The sequence below is a fragment of the Coregonus lavaretus genome, assembly GCF_964263955.1.
Source record: "Coregonus lavaretus genome assembly, contig: HAP1_SCAFFOLD_5347, whole genome shotgun sequence".
Classification (NCBI taxonomy): domain Eukaryota; kingdom Metazoa; phylum Chordata; class Actinopteri; order Salmoniformes; family Salmonidae; genus Coregonus; species Coregonus lavaretus.
The window spans coordinates 16091-41025 of record NW_028161168.1 but is presented as its reverse complement, the minus strand read 5'-3'; the positions used below and the strand labels follow the sequence as shown (position 1 = coordinate 41025).

The 24935-nt window shown below is 43.5% G+C and overlaps 1 long non-coding RNA gene across 1 annotated transcript; it reads right to left on the bottom strand.

Annotated features, from left to right (window-relative positions):
* Positions 1–18092: 18092 nt before the first annotated feature.
* LOC311121059 lies at positions 18093–18993 on the bottom strand. Its single transcript, XR_014612228.1, has 3 exons — positions 18717–18993; positions 18263–18349; positions 18093–18159 (listed from the first exon to the last, which is right to left on the bottom strand). It is a non-coding gene; the product is annotated as an uncharacterized lncRNA (long non-coding RNA).
* Between the last annotated feature and the right edge of the window lie 5942 nt (positions 18994–24935).

The following is a 24935-nucleotide window of genomic DNA, read 5'->3' as shown; positions in this document are numbered from 1 at the left end:
AGAGAGAGAGAGAGAGAGAGAGAGGAGAGAGAGAGAGAGAGAGAGGAGCTCAGAAACTTAACAGAGCTTCTGAAAGAAAGATACTTTATCACTGTTAATCCCCTTGAATCCTTCTATCTGCTTCTTCCTCCTCTTCCCCTCCTACTCTCTCTCTTGCTGCAGAGAGACTGTAGTGGGGACCCTATGGTGTGCTGTGTCTAGGTCGGACCCTGGCTGTGATTTTTGGAGCCCAGACAGAGGCAGGCTGAGAAGTGGCTAGTCTCTAATATCAGACTGCAGCACTACGACTCAGACCACGCCAGCTGGCTCCTCTCCCTCCCTTTCTTCTCCTCCCCTCTCTCTCTCTCTCTCTCTCTCTCTCTCTCTCTCTCTTGCTTTCTGTCTCTCTCTTTTTATCCCTCTCCGTCTCCTACACAAACACTATCACTTTGTTATTTTTGTCTCTATTCCACCCCATAATCCCCCCCCCCCCCCCTCCTTCTGAAAGATGGTTCATATGCTCAATAGAACCCAGTAACAAGGTTTCCTGAATAAATACACCACACTAGCCAGTTTAGTGTGTGAAGTGAGTTTAGGCTGTGTTGAAGTTACTCACCCCTCCCTTCTCCAGCCAATCTAACAGGGTGTGTGCTGTGTCCATGGGGACCTGTCTGCTCATGGACTCATGCTCCTCCTGGTCCACCTGGCCCTCCAGGGCTACCCTGAGATCCTCTACCAGCTGCAGCACCCTGATGTTGGGATTAATGGCTGAGGTGAGGGCAAAGGTGGGGGCAGAGTTCGAACCCTGGGAGTGGTAACCCTGGGCCCCAAACTTCAAGAAGGCCTCGCAGAACCCTCCTGCCAATAAAATGAAATAATTTAGATTCAAGTTATGGTTAGGGCAAAGATCATAGGGGTGATACAGCCATCAGAGCCTTAAAACTAGCTATCCCAGAGTCTAGCAATCCATTTTGACTTGTTTTGATTTTCTGAAATCAGATTACTATAAACTGTTGCTGTTGACTATATTGTATGTGACTGCTCCATAAACAGGCTGTTAGGATTGCTGAGTGAAAGTATTATGTGCTGATGAATATATCATGCCAGTTTGAATTTCCAATGTGAGTCACTGAATACATCAACATAATGTGTGAAATAATTGAAAACATCCAACTGCTACCTAGCATAACCACTGGAGGGCACCCTCCCACTACAACGCTAGCTTCAACAGTGCCTGAACGCTGTCAGCTTTGAAAACTCAAGTGTTCCCTATAGGGATATTGTAGGGACATTGCATGGTGTATTGACTGCTTCTCTGAGTAAAGGCAGTGTGTCAAAGTGCTGTGCTCTGATGGTCTTTTAAATATTGCACTAGTCTGCACAGATATATATTCATGATCTCATGTCACCTTAGCTGTAGGCCTATTACAGGAATTGTTAGCATTATTAGCAATATGTTAGCCTGTATGACCATCTCTATGGGTGATGTCACGGTTTTCTCTGTCTTGCAGTGTACTGGGGGTCATTAGCACTATGCTATCTCTATTATTAGAGCCTTTTGTCTTGTGCCCCTTACAGGAACCCCAACAGAGTCATCTGATATCCTGCTATGGTTATGACAAACAGTGGTGACTGAAATGTATCACCCCTGTAAGAAAACATGGAGAGCTGAACAATATGGAAAGAAAGCTAGTTATAGAGTGGTGGACAACTACAGACAAGGATGTTGTATTTGTCTTTCTTGCTAGCACTGATTTTGCTGATAGCTGCTTTATTGAGGAACGTTTTTTTCATTCTATGACATTGATATGTGGTTGTTTTATCGACCTTAGTTGAATGCACTGACTGTAAATTGCTCTGGATAAGAGTGTCTGCTAAATGACCAAAATGGAAATGTAATATAAATGATAGAGTATACATGGAATAGATCAGGTGGGGGAAGAAGAGAGGCAGCGTAAAAGACTAGCAGAATGGTTGATGTACAGTAGCCTACTGACAATGACCATCTATTCAAAACCTGCTGAGATTCCCCCAGTAAATCTGCTCTAGTTGGAACAAGATGAATCCCAGTATCTCAAACTTCAAGATCCTAAGAGGAACTTTCCTTTCATCATTTCAACTACAATCCAAAGTACACAATTTATTTTGATTATGCTTAGAAAGAACTGAACAAAATGTAACATTCCTACTCTAAGTTAATATATTTAAATCTCAATGAAACCTTCAAGACATGACCAAATACCAGTCTAAAGAGAGCAGTAATTGCAAGCCGGGTTGTCTTTGAGGAGGTCTTAATAAAATAGAAGCTTACCAGCGATAATGTCATCCATTTGCTCCAAGGCTGCCTCCAGCATGTGGCTGGCATCTGACGCCATGGCAACGGGCTACTTCATACACTGTTACTCACCGGATCACCATGCACCGATAGGAGAAATTGAAATAGAGAAAGCGAGGGAGAGGGAGAGGGATGGAGGGAGTGATAGTAGAGCCGGAGAGAGAGACAGAGAGGAGCAGAAGGGAGGGGAGTAAGAGATGGGGACAGTTTTCAATCATGTCAGACAGATTATAATCAGCATTCAGTTGACTGGAGCTTTAGGGAGTTCTCTTTGCCTCTTAGATCTATTTACAGCAAAACAACAACAGCTGCCCCAGCCCTTTTTCCCATATACATATCCTCCATGTATGTGGCTTTTGGCTTTAAATGTTCCTCTCATTTTGCGGGCGGAGTTCTTGCCATTGTCAGCAGTCCTATCCACTTGGGATGGGAGCGCAACCTTGGCATTGTTTGTGTTTGTGTTTTTCTTCAAGTACTCCATTTGTCTTCCCTTTATTTCTTTAAGATGTTCTCGTTAACTTCATTCACTGGTTCGGAAGGTAACTGAACTAAATGACTATCGCCCCGTAGCACTCACTTCTGTCATCATGAAGTGCTTTGAAAGGCTAGTTAAGGACCATATCACCTCCACCTTACCCGACACCTGAGACCCACTACAATCTGCATACCGCCCCAACAGATCCACAGATGACGCAATCACCATAGCACTGTACACTGCCTATCACTGCCTGGTACAACAACTGCACCGTCCGCAACCGCAGGGCTCTCCAGAGGGTGGTGCGGTCAGCCCAACGCATCCCTGGGGGCACAATGCCTGCCCTTCAAGACATCTACAGCACCCGGTGTCACAGGAAGGCCAAGAAGATCATCAAGGACCTCAGCCACCCGAGCCACGGCCTGTTCACCCTGCTACCATCTAGAAGGCGGAGACAGGTGCATAAAAGCTGGAACCGAGAGACTGAAAAACAGCTTCTATATCCAGGCCATCAGACTGTTAAATAGTCACCACTAGCTGGCTTCCGCCCAGTACCCTGCCCTGAACCTTACTCACTGTTACTAGCCGGCTACCACCCAGTACTCTACCCTACACCTTAGAGACTTATATTCCAGACTTGCTCGTTCTAATACAGGGGTGTCAAACTCATTTTAGCTCAGGGGCCACATGGAGGAAAATCTATTCCCAAGTGGGCCGGACCGGTAAAATCATGGTATATATAACTTAAAAACAACAACTTCAGATTGTTTTCTTTGTTTTAATACTATCAACATAAAACATAAAGCTGGAGCCTGAGGACAGTGTGTCCAAAATAGTACAAGCACAACATCACTATTAATCTTAAAACACCTGAAGTTTATTTGAAAATTCTAAAGAAAAAGAACATACAAACACACAATGCCTCAGTGATTCACATAACTGTTTCACAGATCACAGAACTATATCAGGGTGTCATTTCTCAGGCAGAAATGTAGATACAAATACTGAAATCCTGTTCCCCAAACAAGTGCAAGAACCACAGAGTCAAGAATAGGTTAAATATACAAATAAAATAAAATCAATTAAAAACAATAGCACATCAACATAAAAACATATAAACATAAAGCTGGAGCCTGAGGACAGTGTGTCCAAAAGCACAACATCACTATTAATCATAAAACACCTCAAGTTATTTGAAATTCTGAGGACAAACAACACACAAACACACAATGCCTCAGTGATTCACAGAAGTATATCACAGATCACAGAACTATATCAGGGTGTCTCATGCAGCACTTTAAGTGGGATTGCATAGTTTATTTGACTCCTGATACCTGGCATCTTTTAGCTTTCACCAGCGCATCAATATCAGGCGTCACATCCTGAGTGGCAGCCAACTTCAGGATGTGATTCAAGTGCTTGTGCGTGAGCCTTGAGCGCAGCTTTGTTTTATTCATGACGTTATCCATCTTTAATGACTTGCAACACAAAGCCTCCTGGTGCAAAATACAGTGAAAAGTCCAAAAATCACATCCTCCATTTGCAGATTGCACTTTCTCTCTGAACTTTGTCACAACGCCTGCTTTTTTCCCGATAATTGAGGGCGCACCATCTGTAGCCAGGCTGACAGCGCGGGACCAGTCCACTCCGACCCTGTCCAGCGCGCCGACGAGTGCAGTGAAAATATCAGCTGCTGTCGTTGTATCTGTCATGGGCACCAACTCCACGAACTCCTCGGTGACGGTCAATGTGTCATCAACTCCGCGGATGAAAATGGCCAGTTGTGCAACATCTGTAATGTCCGTGCTTTCATCAATTGCAACCGAAAACGCAATAAATGACTTTACTTTTTGCTTCAACTGGCTGTCCAAATCCACTGAAAGATCGGAAATCCTGTCTGCAACTGTGTTTCTTGTCAGGCTGATATTTGCAAAAGCCTGGTGCTTTTCAGGGCACACAATCTCTGCTGCCTTCATCATGCATGTTTTTACAAATTCACCCTCACTAAATGGTTTTGAAGCCACTGCGATTTCATTAGCAATGAGGTAGCTAGCTTTCACTGCAGCGTCACTGATGTCTCGGCTGTGAGTAAACACAGACTGCTGTTTCTTCAGACCCACCAACAGTTCATTCACCTTCTCTCTTCTCCGCTGTCCTTGAAAGTTGTCATATTTGTCGGCATGAAGACTCACATAGTGGCGACGAAGGTTATATTCTTTCAGCACTGCAACATGCTGTGAACACACCAAACACAGCTTTCCCATTCAATTCCGTGAATAAATAGAAGGATGACAATTTTTCTTCGAACACTCTGCACTCTGCGTCCACTTTTCTCTTTTTTGACAGAGACATATTGGGGCAATGAGGGTGCCAAAGCACATAATGTTAAAAGTAGAAGCCGTAATAAATACCGCGGGCAAAACAAAGTAGCTCATCCGGACTGGCTGCACTTGCTTGACCTATTTGCTCTGCCCCGGTATAAACAGTTTGCTTGCTTAATACAATTGCTATTGCGCCATCGAGTGGACACAATTGGAACAGCAGTTTATTTTATTGAAAAATTGCAGCTCATTTTTATACTTTACAAAATCATCTCGCGGGCCGGATTAAACCCGTTTGCGGGCCTGATCCGGCCCGCGGGCCGGACGTTTGACACCCCTGTTCTAATATTTATACATTTCTTGAATGAGGGCACGACAAAGCCTATTCCCCCTCAGGAGACTAAAAAGATTTGGCATGGGTCCTCAGATCCTCAAAAAGTTCTACAGCTGCACCATCGAGAGCATCCTGACTGGTTGCATCACCGCCTGGTATGGCAACTGCTTGGCCTCCGACCGCAAGGCACTACAGAGGGTAGTGCGTACGGCCCAGTACATCACTGGGGCAAAGCTTCCTGCCATCCAGGACCTCTATACCAGGCGGTGTCAGAGGAAGGCCCTCAAAATTGTCAAAGACTCCAGCCACCCTAGTCATAGACTGTTCTCTCTGCTACCGCACGGCAAGCGGTACCGGAGTGCCAAGTCTAGGTCCAAAAGACTTCTCAACAGCTTCTACCCCCAAGCCATAAGACTCCTGAACAGCTAATCATGGCTACCCGGACTATTTGCACTGCCCCCCCACCCCATCCTTTTTACGCTGCTGCTACTCTGTTAAGTATTTATGCATAGTCACTTTAACTATACCCACATGTACATATTACCTCAACTACCTCAACTAGCCGGTGCCCCCGCACATTGACTCTGCAACGGTACCCCCCTGTATATATAGCCTCCCTACTGTCACTTTATTTTACTTCTGCTCTTTTTTTTCTCAACACTTTTTTTTGTTGTTGTTTTATTTTTTACTTTTTTGTTTAAAATAAATGCACTGTTGGTTAAGGGCTGTAAGTAAGCATTTCACTGTAATGTCTGCACCTGTTGTATTCGGCGCATGTGACCAATAAAATTTGATTTGATTTGATTTTATATTTTGGGGATTTGCGTGTATTGTTTTGTATTATTAGGTATTACTGCAGGTTGGAGCTAGGAACATAAGCATTTTGCTATAACATCTGCAAAATATGTGTACGTGACCAATAAAATGTGATTTGCTTTTATTTGGAATATTATCTTGTGTTTTTTCTTTTTTCATGGCTGGTATGATTTTTATGGCTGTTATTTTGCCCTCAGGGTGAGAATACAGAAGTTATAAAATACTGTCTTACTGGAAACAAGGTTGAATCAGTATAAAGATGGTACTGACCAGCAGGACCCAGTCACAATCATTTCTGTATATCATCCACAGTTTACCTAATGTCACTGTCAATCAGACAGTTAGACACAATACAGTATACCATGCTTTTTAGAGCTGTCAGTCTTGGCTGCACTAGGGTAGCACCAGCACAGCATTATTTGAAGGACACATAAGACCCTTGTACTGACAGATGGACATACAATAGTAGAACAAGGATGACAGACAGTTGCATACCGATAACCAATGCAAACATGGACCAGTGGCTGTCATAACAAAGTCCAAATGAAAACCCTGTGGATGCTGTAGACAGTGGTGTCAGTCATCACCTCTGTCACTACACCCTGTTTCGGGCTATTTACTGTGTAATTACACGCACACGCGTACACACACAAACCTAAACACAGGAAAATCTATATAAACCTTTAAACCTAATGCACATTGATACATTCTATTACATAATCTGTTCACAGATGTAATGGTATGATCCTCTTATTTGGTCTACATACAGTATGTTGTAATAGCATTCCCCACTCTGTTGCAGAGTAAAATCCACTACTACAGTAGGCTACTATAAACTAAATAAACACATATGTTTGCCAATGTGTTGTAATCACACACACCCAAGGGTCGATAGGTAGACTACTTACTGAATCACAGATAAGGTTGTCATTTCATAGCACTCTGGCTCCATAGTGGCAGAGATGCAATCACTAGAGGAGTGATAAACTACCAACTGAACTGCACCACAACAAAACTAATCTATCAGATTAGTCAGATTATATTAAACCCTTGACCAGAATCATAGTACTGCATCATCCTACCACCCCTATCTTGTAGTTATTCCAAGGTCTTTGGTACACAAAAAAAGGTGCTATTTAGAACCTAAAATGGTTATTTGGCTGTCCCCATAGGATAACCCTTTCAAGAACCCTTTTTGGTTCCAATTAGAACCTTTTTGGTTCCAGGTAAAACTATTTTGGGTTCCATGTAGAACCCTTTCCACAGACGGTTCTACATAGAACCCAAAAGGGTTCTACCGGGAACCAAAAATGGTTCTATCTGGAACTCAAAAAGGGTATCTCCTATGGGGACAGCCGAAGAACCCTTTTTTGAACCCTTTTTTTCTGAGAGTGTATAATGACATCCACTCTGAACAGTGTGACTTGTAGCCCTATTTTAGTCACAGACAGTCGGTTGTTGGCAAAATAAATGCTTTTATTTCTGGCCAGGGAATTACAAAAGCATGTTAATGATATGGTGCATGCACTGTGTTTGCTCCCACAAACCTCTGTACCGGTCAACACAATTCAAGAGGAAAGAAACAACCTTCTGGATCTACAGTGAAAAACACAGCTCAGATAGCTGTTATAGTGGGGAATAAGGCATTATAAAATTATTCTACAGTTGGAGTATTTGAGATATTATCTACACACCCTCCCCTACCACCTGCTCTAGCCCTTCCCTATCCTCTCTCCTGCCCCCTAGGCTCGACAAAACATACCTTCTAATGTTACATCTAGTACAGGTTTTGAATTGAATCCCATTCCATACACTGTAACCATTAATCTGTCTTCTGTATTGACAGAAATGCATAATTTCTACTTGATTTGACCTACATTGACATATGACGTTGGGAGAATGTTCACTCACCGTGTTATTGCCCCATGGGTAGCATCTGTTGGTGGGCAGGATGGCCTAGTAACAGTATTATAATGTACATTTAGCCAGCGGGCTGCTACAAATAATGCTACATTACACACTATCGCAACATACTGTATATGTGGATCTGTTCATCTTGTGTAGTGTAATGTGTTCACATCACCCAATTTCAATTGTATTGTGTTGCAGATTCATTTGTAATAGAGCGTTTATATTCCACTGTTTCACCTATTATTTAATTACTAGTGTGTGTTCTTTTGACAGTGTACGCAAATCAGTAGGACAGTAGACTTACAGCTTTTTCAATGCTCTGACATCCTATCAGCAGAGACGGTAGAGAAAGCGAAGCATCTCACAGGCTAATTGTTTTCTGATTGGGCGTGGCAGGGTGGGGTGAGCGGGGGTGAAGGGGGAGTAAGTAGACCAGAGCCAGCTGTTATCGGGCAGTTTCCCATTGAAAAGAAATGGTCAAGGTTCCTGTCTGTGTAAGTGGGTGTTCCCTCTCTCGTGTGACCATCTTTGAGCATGCATGCCGGAAAGCATTCTCATGTGAGAACCGGAACGCCCACTTACACAGACAGAAACCTTGACCTTTAAAAAAAAAATGGTAAACAGCCTTTATGCAACATCTTCATTATTCACCATCTTTGTTATCTGTATGGGAGAGCATGGGGAGGCAGTGCTATGCTGCTATACCTTAAAAGGCCACCAGAGAGTATCAAATGACTACATACAGTATGTCAATGACCAAATGTTGTATGTAAAGCAATCATGAATGGTTTTCTAATATACTGTTTAGTACAACACATATGATAAAATAGTCTACACATCATAACATAGGCTACACACATGTGCAAGTTTCAGTGGGGTAACTGAATTGATTCCCTTCAAAAATGTCAGTCCATATATCCAATGAATCCTCCTGTTTCTCCCTCTCTCTCTCTCTCTCTCTCTCTCTCTCTCTCTCTCTCTCTGTCTCTCGCTCTCTCTCTCTCTCTCTCTCTCTCTCTCTCTCTCTCTCTCTCTCTCTCTCTCTCTCTCTCTCTCTCTCTCTCTCTCTCTCTCTCTCTCTCTCTCTCTCTCTCTCTCTCTCTCTCTCTCTCTCTCTCTCTCTCTCGCTCTCTGTTAAATGGCTGCAGTGTCTTTTATCCTCCCAAGACTGTTACATGTGTAATATGTTTTTTATCCAATGATAGTAAAGATCATTAATGTTGCCATTAATTTGAAAACGATAAAAAACTGCCAGTTCAGTGTTTGGCTACAGTTTAGCCCTGCAGCTCTCTGTAAAGGCAGTAAGGCTCTTGCAGTCCAGTGAAGATTAGATTGCTTTACAGGGCAGTGAGCCTGGGTGAATCCACAGAGAGCCGCACACAAAGACTGGCACAGAGAGATCAGAATGGTGCCTCCTGGGTAGTGATGTTGAACAAACCTTGGCCTCTCCTGAAGACGATAACAAATGCCTTCATCCTCCAGCCAAGACCATTAGTGGCCAGATAAATGCAGTGTGTGTGTATGTGTTTCAGAGGGTTAATGTATAGGTGGGTGTGTTGGTAGTAAGTGTTCTATAGAGGGACGATGTGTGTTTTCTTCTATGTGTGTCTGTCAGTGTGTTTACGCACTCTACCTAGTCTTCCTTTCAGACCCCTAAACACTTGTATGGCCACAGGGTGCATCCTGATGGCTTATTGGATTCCTTTTAGTGAGGGCCAGTAGCTAAACAAATAAAGGCAGCCATGTCTCTGTGTTATGACCTCCACCACTGTGGTCACAGCCGGCATGAAGTCAATTATACATTTACAGGATAAACATTTTAACTTCAAACATTAAACCAAGCAGAACTAGGTAGGACGGGGAATCATATACTGTACCTTGGGACTCTGGTCTAGTGGTGTTATCTCAGTGAATAGTGCAAGGTGTTGTAATATCAGAATCAATACACAAATATATGTGTATGTGCGTGCATGCATTCCTGCCTATCTGCCTGCGTTTGTGCGTGTGTGTACGTGCATGCATATGCCTGTGTGATTGAGTGCTGGGTTTAGTGAACTTGTCGTTCCATCATCATGATGGCACTGACCTTCTCTCGACCAATGTGTTTTGGCTAATGCAGTTTTCAGAGACTGGAGAAATGCTCAGTCAGGACAGGAGGTGGGCTTGCACACTGTAGTCAGTTTACTGAGCACAGCCTATCCCCTCTTGATTTGATTTGATTTATTAGGATCCCCATTAGCTGACATCAATGGTGACAGCTAGTCTTACTGGGGTCCGACACATAACGAACAAGACATTACAGACAAAATACAATTGACATACATTTAGAAACATGAACATGTCGTGTGTGTGTGCATATATCAGTTACACATACATGTCAGTACATACAGTCGTGGTCAAAAGTTTTGAGAATGACACAAATACTAATTTTCACAAAGTCTGCTGCCTCAGTTTTGATGATGGCAATTTGCATATACTCCAGAATGTCATGAAGAGCGATCAGATGAATTGCAATTAATTGCAAAGTCCCTCTTTGCCATGAAAATGAACTTAATCCCCAAAAAACATTTACACTGCATTTCCGCCCTGCCACAAAAGAACCAGCTGCCATCATTTACATTTTAGTCATTTAGCAGACGCTCTTATCCAGAGCGACTTACAGTTAGTGAATGCATACATGTTTTTTTGTTTTTTTTTCATACTGGCCCCCCGTGGGAAACGAACCCACATCGCTGCCGGCCAAACCCTCCCCTACCTTGGACGACACTGGACCAATTGTGCGCCGCCCATGGGTCTCCCGGTCGCGGCCGGCTGCGACAGAGCCTGGACCTCTAGTGGCACAGCTAGCACTGCGATGCAGTGCCTTAGACCACTGCGCCACTCGGGAGTATATGATCAGTCTCTATACTGTATGTTGCATAATTATAATGGCATATATTAGCATATACAGTGAGGGGATAAAAGTATTTGACCCCTGCTGATTTTGTACGTTTGCCCACTGACAAAGAAATTATCAGTCTATAATTTTAATGGTAGGTTTATTTGAACAGTGAGAGACAGAATAACAACAAAAAAATCCTGAAAAACGCACGTCAAAAATGTTACAAATTGACCTGCACCTCAATGTCAGTGATTCTCTCATTAACACAGGTGAGAGTGTTGACGAAGACAACGCTGGAGATAATATAATAATAATAATAATAATAATAATAATAATAATAATAATAATAATATAATATTATAATAATATAATTAGCATGACAGATCACTCTGTCATGCTGATTGAGTTAGAATAACAGACTGGAAGCTTTAAAAGGAGGGTGGTGCTTGAAATCATGTTCTTCCTCTGTTAACCATGGTTACCTGCAAGGAAACACGTGCCATCATCATTGCTTTACACAAAAAGGGCTTCACAGGCAAGGATATTGCTGCTAGTAAGATTGCACCTAAATCAACCATTTATCGGATCATCAAGAACTTCAAGGAGAGAGGTTCAATTGTTGTGAAGAAGGCTTCAGGGCACCCAAGAAAGTCCAGCAAGCGCCAGGACCATCTCCTAAAGTTGATTCAGCTGCGGGATCGGGGCACCACCAGTGCAAGGCTTGCTCAGGAATGGCAGCAGGCAGGTGTGAGTGCATCTGCACGCACAGTGAGGCGAAGACTTTTGGAGGATGGCCTGGTATCAAGAAGGGCAGAAAAGAAGCCACTTCTCTCCAAGAAAAACATCAGGGACAGACTGATATTCTGCAAAAGGTACAGGGATTGGACTGCTGAGGACTGGAGTAAAGTCATTTTCTCTGATGAATCCCCTTTCCGATTGTTTGGGGCATCCGGAAAACACCTTGTCTGGAGAAGACAAGGTGAGCGCTACCATCAGTCCTGTGTCATGCCAACAGTAAAGCATCCTGAGACCATTCATGTGTGGGGTTGCTTCTCAGCCAAGGGAGTGGGCTCACTCACAATTTTGCCTAAGAACACAGCCATGAATAAAGAATGGTACCAACACATCCTCCGAGAGCAACTTCTCCCAACCATCCAAGAACAGTTGCTTTTCCAGCATGATGGAGCACCTTGCCATAAGGCAAAAGTGATAACTAAGTAGCTCGGGGAACAAAACATCGACATTTTGGGTCCATTGCCAGGAAACTCCCCAGACCTTAATCCCATTGAGAACTTGTGGTCGATCCTCAAGAGGCAGGTGGACAAACAAAACCCCACAAATTCTGACAAACTCCAAGCATTGATTATGCAAGAATGGGCTGCCATCAGTCAGGATGTGGCCCAGAAGTTAATTGACAGCATGCCAGGGCGGATTGCAGAGGTCTTGAAAAAGAGGGGTCAACACAGCAAATATTGACTCTTTGCATAAACTTAATGTAATTGTCAATAAAAGCCTTTGACACTTATGGAATGCTTGTAATTATACTTCAGTATACCATAGTAACATCTGACAAAAATATCTCATGTAACTGAAGCAGCAAACTTTGTGAAGACCAATACTTGTGTCATTCTCAAAACATTTGACCACGACTGTACACACAACAAGTAGGCCACATGGGGGAGAGGCGTGGTGCCAAGAGTTGTTGCTTTATTAGTTTTTTTGAAACCAGGTTTGCTGTTCACTTTAGCTGCGCTATATGAGATGGATAAAATAATACTGGATGTTTCCTTGAATTTGTTCTGGACCCAGGGAGTGTGAAAAGACCCCTGGTGGCATGTCTGGTGGGGTAAGTGTGTGTGTGTGTCAGTGCTATGTGTAAGTTAACTATGCAAACAATTTGGAATTTCCAACACATTAATGTTTCTTATAAAACAAGATGTGATGCAGTCAGTCTTTCCTCAGCCATAGTATTAATATTAGCCCTCTGACTACAATGAAGAGCAAGATATGCCGCTCTGTTCTGGACTAGCTGCAGCTTAACTAGGCCTTTCTTTGCAGCACTTGACCATATGACTGGACAATAATCAAGATAAGATAAAACTAGAGCCTGCAGGAATTGCTTTTTGGAGTGTGGTGTCAAAAAAGCAGACCTCTCCCCATCTTTACAACCATTGAATCTATATGTTTTGACCATGATGGTTTACAATCTAAGGTAACACCAAGTAATTTAGTCTCCTCAACTTGTTCAACAGCCACACCATTCATTACCAGATTCAGCTGAGGTCTAGAACGTAGGGAAGGATTTGTACCAAATACAATGCTCTTAGTTTTATAGATGTTCAGGACCAGTTTATTACTGGCCACCCATTCCAAAACTGACTGCAACTCTTTACAAAGAGTTTTAGTGACTTTATTGGCTGTGGTTGCTGATGTGTATATGGTTGAATCATCAGCATATATGGACACACATGCATTGTTTAATGGCAGTGGCAGGTCATTGGTGTTAATAGAAAAGAGTAGAGGGCCTAGAGAGCTGCCCTGCGGTACACCACACTTTACGTTTGACATTAGAGACACTTCCGTGAGTTCTATTAGATAGATAGCTCTGAATCCACGATATGACAGAGCTTGAAAAGCCATAACACATACATGTTCTCAACAACAGGTTATGGTCAATAATATCGAAGGCTGCACTGAAATCTAACAGTACAGCTCCCACAATCTTCTTATTATCAATTTCTTTCAACCATTCATCAGTCATTTGTGTCAGTGCAGTACATGTTGATTGTCAAATAATTTCTCAATTTGCAGTAAGTCAGCCAGTTAGATGTGCAGCCAGACTTATCAGCCACTCCCTTTTCCCCATCTCTTTCAACCATACAGTTATTTAATTCCTTGTCAATCCATGGAGCCTTAATAGTTCTAACAGTCAGTTTCTTAACAGGTGCATGTTTATCAATAATTGGAAGAAGCAATTTCATAAATTCATAAAGTGCATCATCTGTAGGCTCCACATCAGAACAACAAATATTTTCAACATCATCCACATGAGTCACAGCAAAATATTTTGTATGATCTCTTATACACTATTTTAGGACCAGCTTTTGGAACGTTGGCTTTCCTGGATATAGCCACTGCATCCAATGGGTACAGATACAGCTTTAGAACAAAGTTCTACAGTATTAGTAAAAATGTAATAATAATTAAAAAAAAAACATGTAGATGATTTTGTTCCTGTAGTGTTTGTAAACAGCCTGGTAGGTTGATTATTAACCTGAACCAGATTACAGGCACTGGTTACAGTGAGAAGCTTCCTTTTGTGTGGACGACTTGATGAAAACCTCTCTGTTTACATCACATACACTATCAAGCATTTCACAAACATTATTTAGATACTGACTGTTAGCACTTGATGGCCTATAGCAACACCCCAAAAGGAAAGGCTTCAGATGTGCCAAGTGATCCTGCAACACAACACTCAATAAATACATTAGCTCTACCAATGGATTACTTATAATATCTCTATCATCATCCTCTAATAATCCTCTCTCTCTCTCTCTCTCTCTCTTTCCATACCTCCCCATCCCCCTCTACCTTCCATCAGTGTGCTCCACCAGTAAACGATAGCCTGTGGAGAACTTCAAAGTAGGTCCTCAGGGCTCCCCACTCCCCAGTGTAGGATGGAGAGATGCTATGTGTTTCATGGGGTCTCACTGACAGAGCGATGTCTGTGGAATTAACAATACAACTCTACGGTTCAGAGGAAAGAGGAGAGAGAGAGAGAGAGAGAGAGAGAGGAGAGAGAGAGAGAGAGAGAGAGAGAGAGAGAGAGAGAGAGAGAGAGAGAGAGAGAGAGAGAGAGAGAGAGAGAGAGAGAGAGAAGAGAGAGAGAGAGAGAGAGAGAGAGAGAGAGAGAGAGAGAGAGAGAGAGAGAGAGAGAGAGGAGAGAGAGAGAGAGAGAGTGAGAGTGAGAGTGAGAGTGAGAGTGAGAGTGAGAGGGAGTGAGAGTGATATGTGAGAGTGTGAGAGTGAGAATCTGTATCATATTATCACAGTTTTTCCCTCCTCCAGTACTGTATTTGTATTGTAGCCCTGGACAAAAACACCTGATTCAAATGTCAAGGGCTTGATGATTAGTTGACAAGTACAATCAGGTGTGCTTCTCCGGGGCCACAACAAGATATGTATTGTTGGGGGCAGTGGAGGCTGCTCAGGGAGGACGGCTCATAATAATGGCTGGAGTGGAATGGCTGGAATGGAATGGAATCAAACAGATAAAAACCATGTGTTTGATACCATTCCATTTACTCCATTCCGACCATTATTATGAGCTGTCCTCCCCTCAGCAGCCTCCACTGGTTGGGTGTACTCGAGGACCGGAGTTGGGAAACAATGTAGTAGAGTATAAAAATGTTTTGTCTATCAAACCCATTCATTGTTTCAGAGTCTCGTACCAAGCTGTATATATTCTTCCCATGATGGCTCATAGTGTCTCTGATTGCTCAGGGGACATTCATACATCACTGTCTTATTGCTCTCCCTCTGCAGCTAGACACTAATGAGAAACAGTTGACTGTTCATTCCAGCCCTCAGTCATACACACTCACACACACACACATACACACACACATACACACACACACACACAGATATGCATGTGCACCCATGCATGCATGCATAGGAACGCATGCACACACACATTAATGCAGACACGGACACACACAAACATAGGCATGCATGCATAGGCATGAGCGCATGTACGCAAGCGCACGCACGCACACACACACACACACACACACACACACACACACACACACACACACACACTTACTGTCCATCATGTCCTATGAGCAGGGTAAAGACAGAGCCAGCAAAAACAGCAGCTGACAGACCGTAATAGAGCCTGGCTGTCAATGTGTTGTCAGGAGTATCCCCCTGAGGATAGACTGGTCACTTAAAGCCATGATTACTCTTGATAGGTGTTAGCCTGGTGTTACAGTACAGTGAGGGGAGCTCGGCCAGGTCAAGGGATTCTCATAGCTCAGGATCTAGAATAGCCCCTGGCATAGATAGCCTACCGAAGTGTGAAAAGAGTGTGGATCTCTATTAATTGTCCTCACTGTAGTAATACTTATCTAACTGTGCAGTCATATGAAAAGTACTTGGATTAAAATGATGATGTAATCTTTTATTTCACGGACATGTTGGAGGTGTGTTTGAGCGTCCAGTGAACCTCATCAATGTTACAGTCTCTAGAGCAGAGAAATGGCTTCTCTCAATGTCCTTGTAACTAGATCACTGTGATGCCCTGACCACTTCATGTGGATAGAGGAGTGGGTGTGTGCGTGTGTGTTTTTGTGTGTGTAGGTGTGTGTCCGTGCATGTCTGTATGTACATGCATGTCTGTTTGTTTGTACACCTGGGTGAACCTTTGATCCTCTTATTGGGGAGTTGAATAATTGAATTCATAAATGGACACATCTCACCATCCCTTGTACTGTCTCTCCTCTTTATCCACCCATTCATCCCCCTCTCTCTTCTCTCTCTCCCCTTTCAGAGTTAATATGTTCTGCGTCTTTTCTAGATTAACAATCATCAAAAATACATGTACAGTGTCTATGTTATGTTGATTTAATTCAATGTCTACTTTATCAACAGTATGTTGATGTCAGGCTGGTCTTTGTTGTGGAGAGTGCACTCATGTAGGACTAAGATGTTTCTCAGGTTAAAGATAGAGCTTGGCTGTAGCCTAAAACGATGTGCTGCAACTACTTCTCTCAGCTCATTATCCATGCATGTAGGCCACTGGAATATGCAGCTCTGGGGAGGCTGTACATCTGGTGACCGCAGGCATGACAGAGACAGAAAAGTGCAGTTTGACAGAAATCGTACCTGTGAGAATTCATAAAATACCTACATTCTCAAAGTCATGGATAAAGCTCACTATTCTGTCACCCTTCAAGGTGATAAAACGACAAGATCACGCTCCAGAGTTATCTTACAAGGACTACATCATGATGTGTGAAAACATGAGGTACATACAGTATGTGTGGTAACCCATTACTCTGATGACAGCAATATATCCTCCCTGCTGTAATATAGGCAAAGAGAATGAGGCTGTAGTATGATAATGTTCCTATCGTCCCTATTTAGGTTGACTTATTTCACCAATCTCCCTGTAATCTGTTGGAAACCCACCAGTAACACAGCACCTTCAGGCCGCTCAGATATGTGGTGATATGTGGGCTCTATTTTAAGCATGTGAATCAAAAATAATTAGGCCCTGAGATTGCGAGGCGTTATTAAAATGCTAAACAGTTGAATGGGTGGATAACAAGACAATCTAAACCTCATCAGGACATGGGAGGGAAGGACGGAGGGAGAAAATAGAACATGTCTGCTTTGTATTCACTGTGGGTGATTGTTATTTCATATATTACAGAATGTAATATGCCCATAGATCATTATTGACCAAATGAACTCAATGCTGATGTATTCACTCTCCCCTACCTGTAGTGGTTTGATATATTTTTGGTTTATTTATTATTTTTGGTGAATTCAAACACATATGCCTAACCTAAGCATGCTGCTTCACATATCAACAGTAGTGAACATTTGCTGCAGAAATATTAACTGTATTTATTAATTGATCATAGTATAGCTTTTGCTATATTGAAATGTTCATTAGGCCTACTGTACGGATTTCTCCATAGAGGTGTCTGTTAGGGTGGAGATCAAATCTTCAGCAGAGTCATCCTTCACATCCTCATCAGTAGCGATCATGTCCTTAGTGCTCTCAGGGGTCAGTGCCATGTCAGGAGTGGAGTTCTGGGTGCTTGAGTCTGATGTGTGAACCTCTGTCATGGTCTCTGATGACTGGGTGGTCACCATGGAGATCTGTCTCTGAGAGGTGGCAGTGGTCTGTGTGTCTGTGTTCATATCTGTTGTCTGTGTTTCTGTCTGCGCCTGTGTCGAAGTGTTGGTAGTGGATGGCTTTCTCTCTGTCCTAGTTGCCATAGACGAGGTGGTCAGAGGGACTCCAGGTAGCTGCCACTCCAGCGGGAGGATGGCCAGGTTCCTAGCCAGGGAGAACTGGGAGAGGGAGCTCTACCCGGAGGAAGAGGGGGGTTAGGTTGAGGTCAGAGGGGAAACTGCCTGGATGTGTGAATCTCTGTTTGTCCGTATAGTAAGTCAGGTTTCAGTAACTTACGTGGGCACGTGGTAGAGTCGGAGAGTCAGGTCTTATGTATATTTCCTCCACATGGGTCTTCACTTGCCGGGGTGTCCTTTGATTTGCCTGCATAAGACAATTGCAATACCCAATGATAAAACATTATGGGAAAGATCTTTTGCTCACGATAAAATATGATACAGCATGTTTGCTTGTCTCACAGAGTTCGGTCTTTGTCCCAAATGAGTTCCCTTGTCTGTTTCTGGTGTTGTACTTCTGTGTTCGTGGTCTTGAGATGATTTCAATAGCTGGACTTCAGTCCAGTCTTTCTCCCTCCCTACCTTTCCATTACTCTTGTCCTTGACCTTTTTGGTTGTAACATCTCCTCCAGACCAGTCTGAGCCTGTTTAGACATTTTGATTTTGAAGACACATCTTTCCAAGTGGAGCAATATCATTCTATATCTAATCAACAGACAACCCATAACACTCACCAGTATCAGATGCAGTATCTTCGTCCTGGTCCTTTTTACTCTGTCTGTACTGAGAGGCACGAGTTTTCTTCAGCTTGACTTTCCCTCCACAGCAGAAGAGAGTGAACAGCTGCAGGGCCGCCACAGCTGGATAGATGCTCTGCTTCTTCTCTTTCTGCTTGGTCTCCTTTGCTTTCTCCACAGGGGAGACCTCAGGGTCACAATCAGTACATCAGTTAGAAATCTACTGATATTTCAAACTACAATATCAATAGCCAATGAGCTCTAGTGTGTTTCCATGGCAAAATGTTACCCAATAATAACTAGGGTTAGTGCTATCCGAGATCCTTGAGACATCCCTACCCTAAACCCTAACCTTACCTCTACCCTTACCATTTCAATTTCAACTTCAATGGGGGTAAGGTCAGAGTTGGGACGTTCCATGGATTCCGTTAAGACTTTTTAACTAGTAGGGCCTACCCCATCCGAAGGGGCATTGTGACATTATCACATTTGTCAAGCAGTATCAAATGCAACACAATATACTGTGTTTTCCTTATTGTGGTCATTATCAATTATCAAATGCATTGGCAAATCCTCATTGATAAGCAGGTTTGGATGTCTTACCGAGTTAGATCTTTGTTTATTGTCTTTTTCTGTTTCCAGTGTCGTTCTGCGTTTGTGGTCCTGAGATTTACATTTTAGTCATTTAGCAGACACTCTTATCCAGAGCGACTTACAGTTAGTGAATACATATATATATATTTTTTTTATACTGGCCCCCCGTGGGAATCGAACCCACAACCCTGGCGTTGCAAACGCCATGCTCTATTAACTGAGCTACATCCCTGCCGGCCATTCCCTCCCCTACCCTGGACGACGCTAGGCCAATTGTGCGCCGCCCATGAGTCTCCCGGTCGCGGCCGGCTGCGACAGAGCCTGGATTCGAACCAGGATCTCTAGTGGCACAGTTAGCACTGCGATGCAGTGCCTTAGACCACTGTGCCACTCAGGAGATTTCTGAACTTCAATCCAAACTTTCTCTCTCCGAACCTTTCCTTTACTCTTGTCCTTGATCCTTTTCACATCACCTGCAGAATAGTCAGAGCCTGTAAGTGAAACATTTCCAAGACACATTATGTTTTTTTTTCCAAGTGAAGCCTAAATAATTGTAATATGTAGCAGCACTAGTCAATAGACACCTCCTCACACTCACCAGTATCAGAGTCATTATTGTTGTTCGTATCGTGTATCGTTGTTGCCTTTCTCCCCTCACCACTCTGGGAGGGATCAAATGGTGTCTTCTTCATCCTGACGCAGCTCAGCAGTGTAAACAGCTGAAGAAAGGTCAGGGCTGGAGGGATGCTCTTCTCCTTGGGTTTCTTTTTATGTTTATGGGTCTCCTTTCGTTGCTCCCAAGGAGAGACCAGAGTGACAGGGTCACTAAGTGTCTGACCCATAACACGCTAGGGTAGTGTACTGTTGTAATCAATCAAATCAGTTATAGGTTGAGAGATGTAGCTAACACGCTCTACCTGAGCTTGTCTAACAATTTTAATGTGGTCTGGGATTATGTTAGAAGTGTGTTTCCGTGGCAACATGTTACCTCATAATGTTCCCTAGTGCTCCATCCCTGGTAAAGTGGCATTGTGACATCATCAAGTTATTTACTCATCCACATATCCACCCAGAACACTGGAGCAGCCTATTACTATAGACCTAGTCTGCCTATATGTCTGTATGTCTGTCTGTCTGTACAGATGTAGGATCTTAATTTGATCACTCTTTTGTTGCTGAGATTTGTACTGCAGAGCAAGAAATGCAAACTTGTATTGTATTACAAAAGGCTTCTAAAGTTTGTAATTTCCATTTTAAAATGTCAGACTTGATTTGCCCAAACAGAAAATGTATCAACCCCTACAAAAAATGTCCATTCATTATAATCCACATCATAATTCACATTTCCTGTTGCTGCAGAATTATTTTCCTGCTGTAGCAAACTGGCTCAAATTAAGATCCTACATCTGTATGTCTGTCTCTCTCTTTCCTTCTCTCTCCATCTCTCGCTCTGCCTGTACTCATATTCAACCTCTGCCTTCACCCTATTGCAGCACTTTGTTTTCTCATCTATTGCCTGCCTGCATCATGTTGCAAGGAGAGGGTGGCTGAGCACAGGTCAATCACTCCACATTGAGTATGATTATACAGTTGATTATCAAGTGCCACACTCAACATATTACTACTGTTGGCAATCAGAATACATACTTGTTGTAGTCCAAGAGTCTACTCAGTGAATACATGCAGGCCAGTGGGCAAGAGTCATGGCAACACATCTATATTCACACCTCCTCTATGTCTGCACTATTAAAAGCAGATCGCCGCCACATGTAGCATAAGAGATAGGAAGCCTCCCTGGCTCAGCGCCTGTTAGTGTCAGATTTGAAGAGCTACATGTCAGCCTGATAATTACTCTGTGTCATCCGCTGAGGCAATTAGTGATAAAAGCTCACACAACGTGATAGGCTAACACCTCTGTAGGTACCTGGATGGATCACAGTAGCTTATCCACTTCACTCAGACCACTAATTATAGGTTTGCAGGTATGCACGCACACACGCACAAAAACAAACACACACCACATGCACTCACTCACACACACACACACACACACACAAACAGCCACACACGTCACACTCACACACTCCTATTGTCATACAGTAATGGTTGGTGTAGGTGGACTGCGGGACCATGGGTCGTAGGTGTTAACCAGATGAGAGGCGACTGCAGGACCATGGGTCGTAGGTGTTAACCAGACGAGAGGCGACTGCAGGACCATGGGTCGTGGTTGTTAACCAGACGAGAGGCGACTGCAGGACCATGGGTCGTAGTTGTTAACCAGACGAGAGGCGACTGCAGGACCATGGGTCGTGGTTGTTAACCAGACAAGAGGCGACGGCAGGACCATGGGTCGTAGTTGTTAACCAGACGAGAGGCGACTATAGGACCATGGGTCATGGTTGTTAACCAGACAAGAGGCGACGGCAGGACCATGGGTCGTGGTTGTTAACCAGACGAGAGGCGACGGCAGGACCATGGGTCGTGGTTGTTAACCAGACGAGAGGCGACTATAGGACCATGGGTCATGGTTGTTAACCAGACAAGAGGCGACGGCAGGACCATGGGTCGTGGTTGTTAAACAGACAAGAGGCAACGGCAGGCTGGCTGTCATAAAGGCGCTCAGAGAGACCTGTGACACTGCGCATACTAATGACAACTGAATTATTAATCTGTAGCGCGGCAACATCCAACAGCAGCGCAGCTAGCTAACGGCCTGGTTTATATCAGTCAGGGATGAGAGGCCTTATCACCATCACAGCAACTCTAACCAACGGCCTAAGTGATGCTATATGCTAGACAGAGGAGAAAAGAGGGATCATAGACAACAGAAAATAAACAGACTGCAGCTAGCTGAATGTAATGGGGAGCAGAGGCTTTTTCTATAGTGCAGTAGCAACGGTATATGTCTGTTGAGAGCACTAGTGGTAGGGGTGATTTACACTCTCTCTTTATGATGGTCCATGTCAATGCCCTGCTTAGCATTGATATAACGATACAGAAAAAAGCATGGAAGAAAATTACATTTACATTGGCCTCCCTAGCTGGGATGAGATAACAAAGATATGATCACTGTGTGGCTGGTACTCTAATTTATTGATGTTGTGTGAGGAAGAAAGTGGTGCTCTCTCTATATGACATATAGCACACACACACACACACACACACACACACACACACACACACACACACACACACACACAAACACACACACAGAAAGACAGTTTATCTGTCCATGTCATCTGGTTGTCGACTCCATAGAGATCCTATTAAATTACAAAAGGGTCTATGTCATAATCCCTCACAGTTATAGAAGGGGGTGATAAAGGCAGCTATTTTCGTCAGGAGAAATCCAAACCAGTCTAATTGGAATGAATGGCAGTAGAGGCATCGGTGATGCATTTCCTGTTTTTACTTCTGCAAGAAAAGAAAAGAAAGGTATGATAAATATCAGAAGTTGTGTAATAGAAATATTGTAACCCCAAAATATTGACGTATAATTATAAATACAGTTTATACAGGTTTATACACATTTTCGGTCTAAATAGCCTCTAAAATATATGTAAACAGACCGTAAATGTCAACATTTGTATTTTCTTAGAATGCTGTGAGTGTTATTATATTATACAATATCAGTACTTGTTGCATTTAAAACTTGTCTAAATCCTATCATCAACTGATTTCAGCAAGTGTATGCTGTGGATTGACTGCATTGTTTAAATGGAATATTGGCATATTGGCACAATTTGAAAAATGTATGGAATCATGCCTCTAAAACTGGCTGGCTATAGCTAGCAAACATACAATGCAGATAATCTCCAAATTCATTGTTTTACACAATATCTTATCACAGCACTGCAAACCATGTTTGACCAAGTCCCTGACCAAAATGGCTGATGCTTTAGACCATCATAAGAAGGTTCATATCCATTCTAGTATTCTAATTCCTATTTCTATTTCCAAAGCATCCTGTAGGCTTCATAGAAATGGGAAATTGCCCTGCTTATAGTGAACGTTGCATCATCACCATCATCTAAATGGTGTCACGCCCCATCTTCTAAAGTGTCCCATATGTAGGGAGAGAATATATAGGCTGATGCCAAGTGGTGAAAGAAGTACCCCGTGGTCATACTTGAGTAAAAGTAAAGATACCTTAATAGAAAATGACTCAAGTAAAAGTGAAAGTTACACAGTAAAATACTACTTGAGTAAAATTCTAAAAGTATTTGGTTTAAATATACTTAAGTACCAAAAGTAAATGTAATTGCTAAAATATACTTAAGTATTAAAAGTAAAAGTATAAATCATTTAAGCAAACCAGACCATTTTCTAGTTTTGTATTTTATTTACGGATAGCCAGGTGCACACTCCAACACAGATATAATTTACAAACAAAGCATGTATGTTTAGTGAGTCTGCCAGATCAGAGGCTGTAGGAATGACTAAGGATGTTCTCTAGATACTGTAAGTGAGTGAATTGGACCGTTTTCCTGTCCTGCTAAGCACTCAAAATGTAATGAGTTGTCACGCCCTGGCTCTGGGGACTCTTAAATGTTGAGCCAGTGTGTGGACTTGTTATGTTTAGTTTTCTATGGGTTTTGTTCTAGATCGTTTATTTCTATGTTGGCCAGGGTGGTTCCCAATCAGAGACAGCTGTAGCTCGTTGTCTCTGATTAGGGACCATACTTAGGCAGCCTGTGTTCACTAGTTTATTGTGGGATCTTGTTCCGTATGGTTTGTTGTATTACCTAGGACTTCACGTATCGTTTTGTTGTTTTTGTTCTTGTTGTGTACACTTAATAAAGTATGTACGCCTATCACGCTGCGCCTTGGTCCGCTTCTCATAATGATCGTGACAGAAGATCCCACCAAGAGAGGACCAAGCAGCGTGCCAAACAGGAGAAGTTGGCGATGTCCCAGGTGGGCGAATGGTGGTCTTGGGAGGACATATTCGCGGGCAGAGGGCCATGGGCAAAAATAAATGCCCAGGCAGGAGAGGAGAAACGGCGCCAACCGTGCCGACGACGGACACGCGAGAGGCAACCCCAAGTAATTTTTTGGGGGGGGCACACGGCGTGGATGACGGGGCTGCTGGAGGCAGCTAGAGGGCGCATCGGCGATCTAGGAGAGGAGGCCACCAGGTTTGGGGGGCTGGAAGGATGGTTGGCGGAGCCTAGAGGTAGAGCAGAGCCAACTCCCCGTACTCAGGCTAGGCAGCGTGAGACTGGGCAGGCTCCGGGTTATGCGGAGCCACGTACTGTGCCGCGAGTGTTCCGGCACAGTCCTGTACGTCCTGTGCGAGCACCACGCACGCGTCGTGCTAAGGTGGGCATGTAGCCAGGACGGAGTGTGCCGGCTCAACGCTCGTGGCCTCCAGTACCCCTCCTCGGTCCCGGATATCCTGCGCCAGTGCCACGTGCTGTAGCGCCAGTACGAGTGCACAGCCCTGAACGTCCTGTGCTGATGCGTCACACACAGGGTTTGGAGATAGGCATTCAGCCAGGACGGGTTGTGTTAGCTCTCCGCTCCAGACCTCTAGTCCGTCTCCACAGTCCAGCCCGGCCTGTTCCTGTCCCTCACACCAAGCCTGTGGTGCGCGTCGCCAGCCCGGTCCGGCCCATTCCT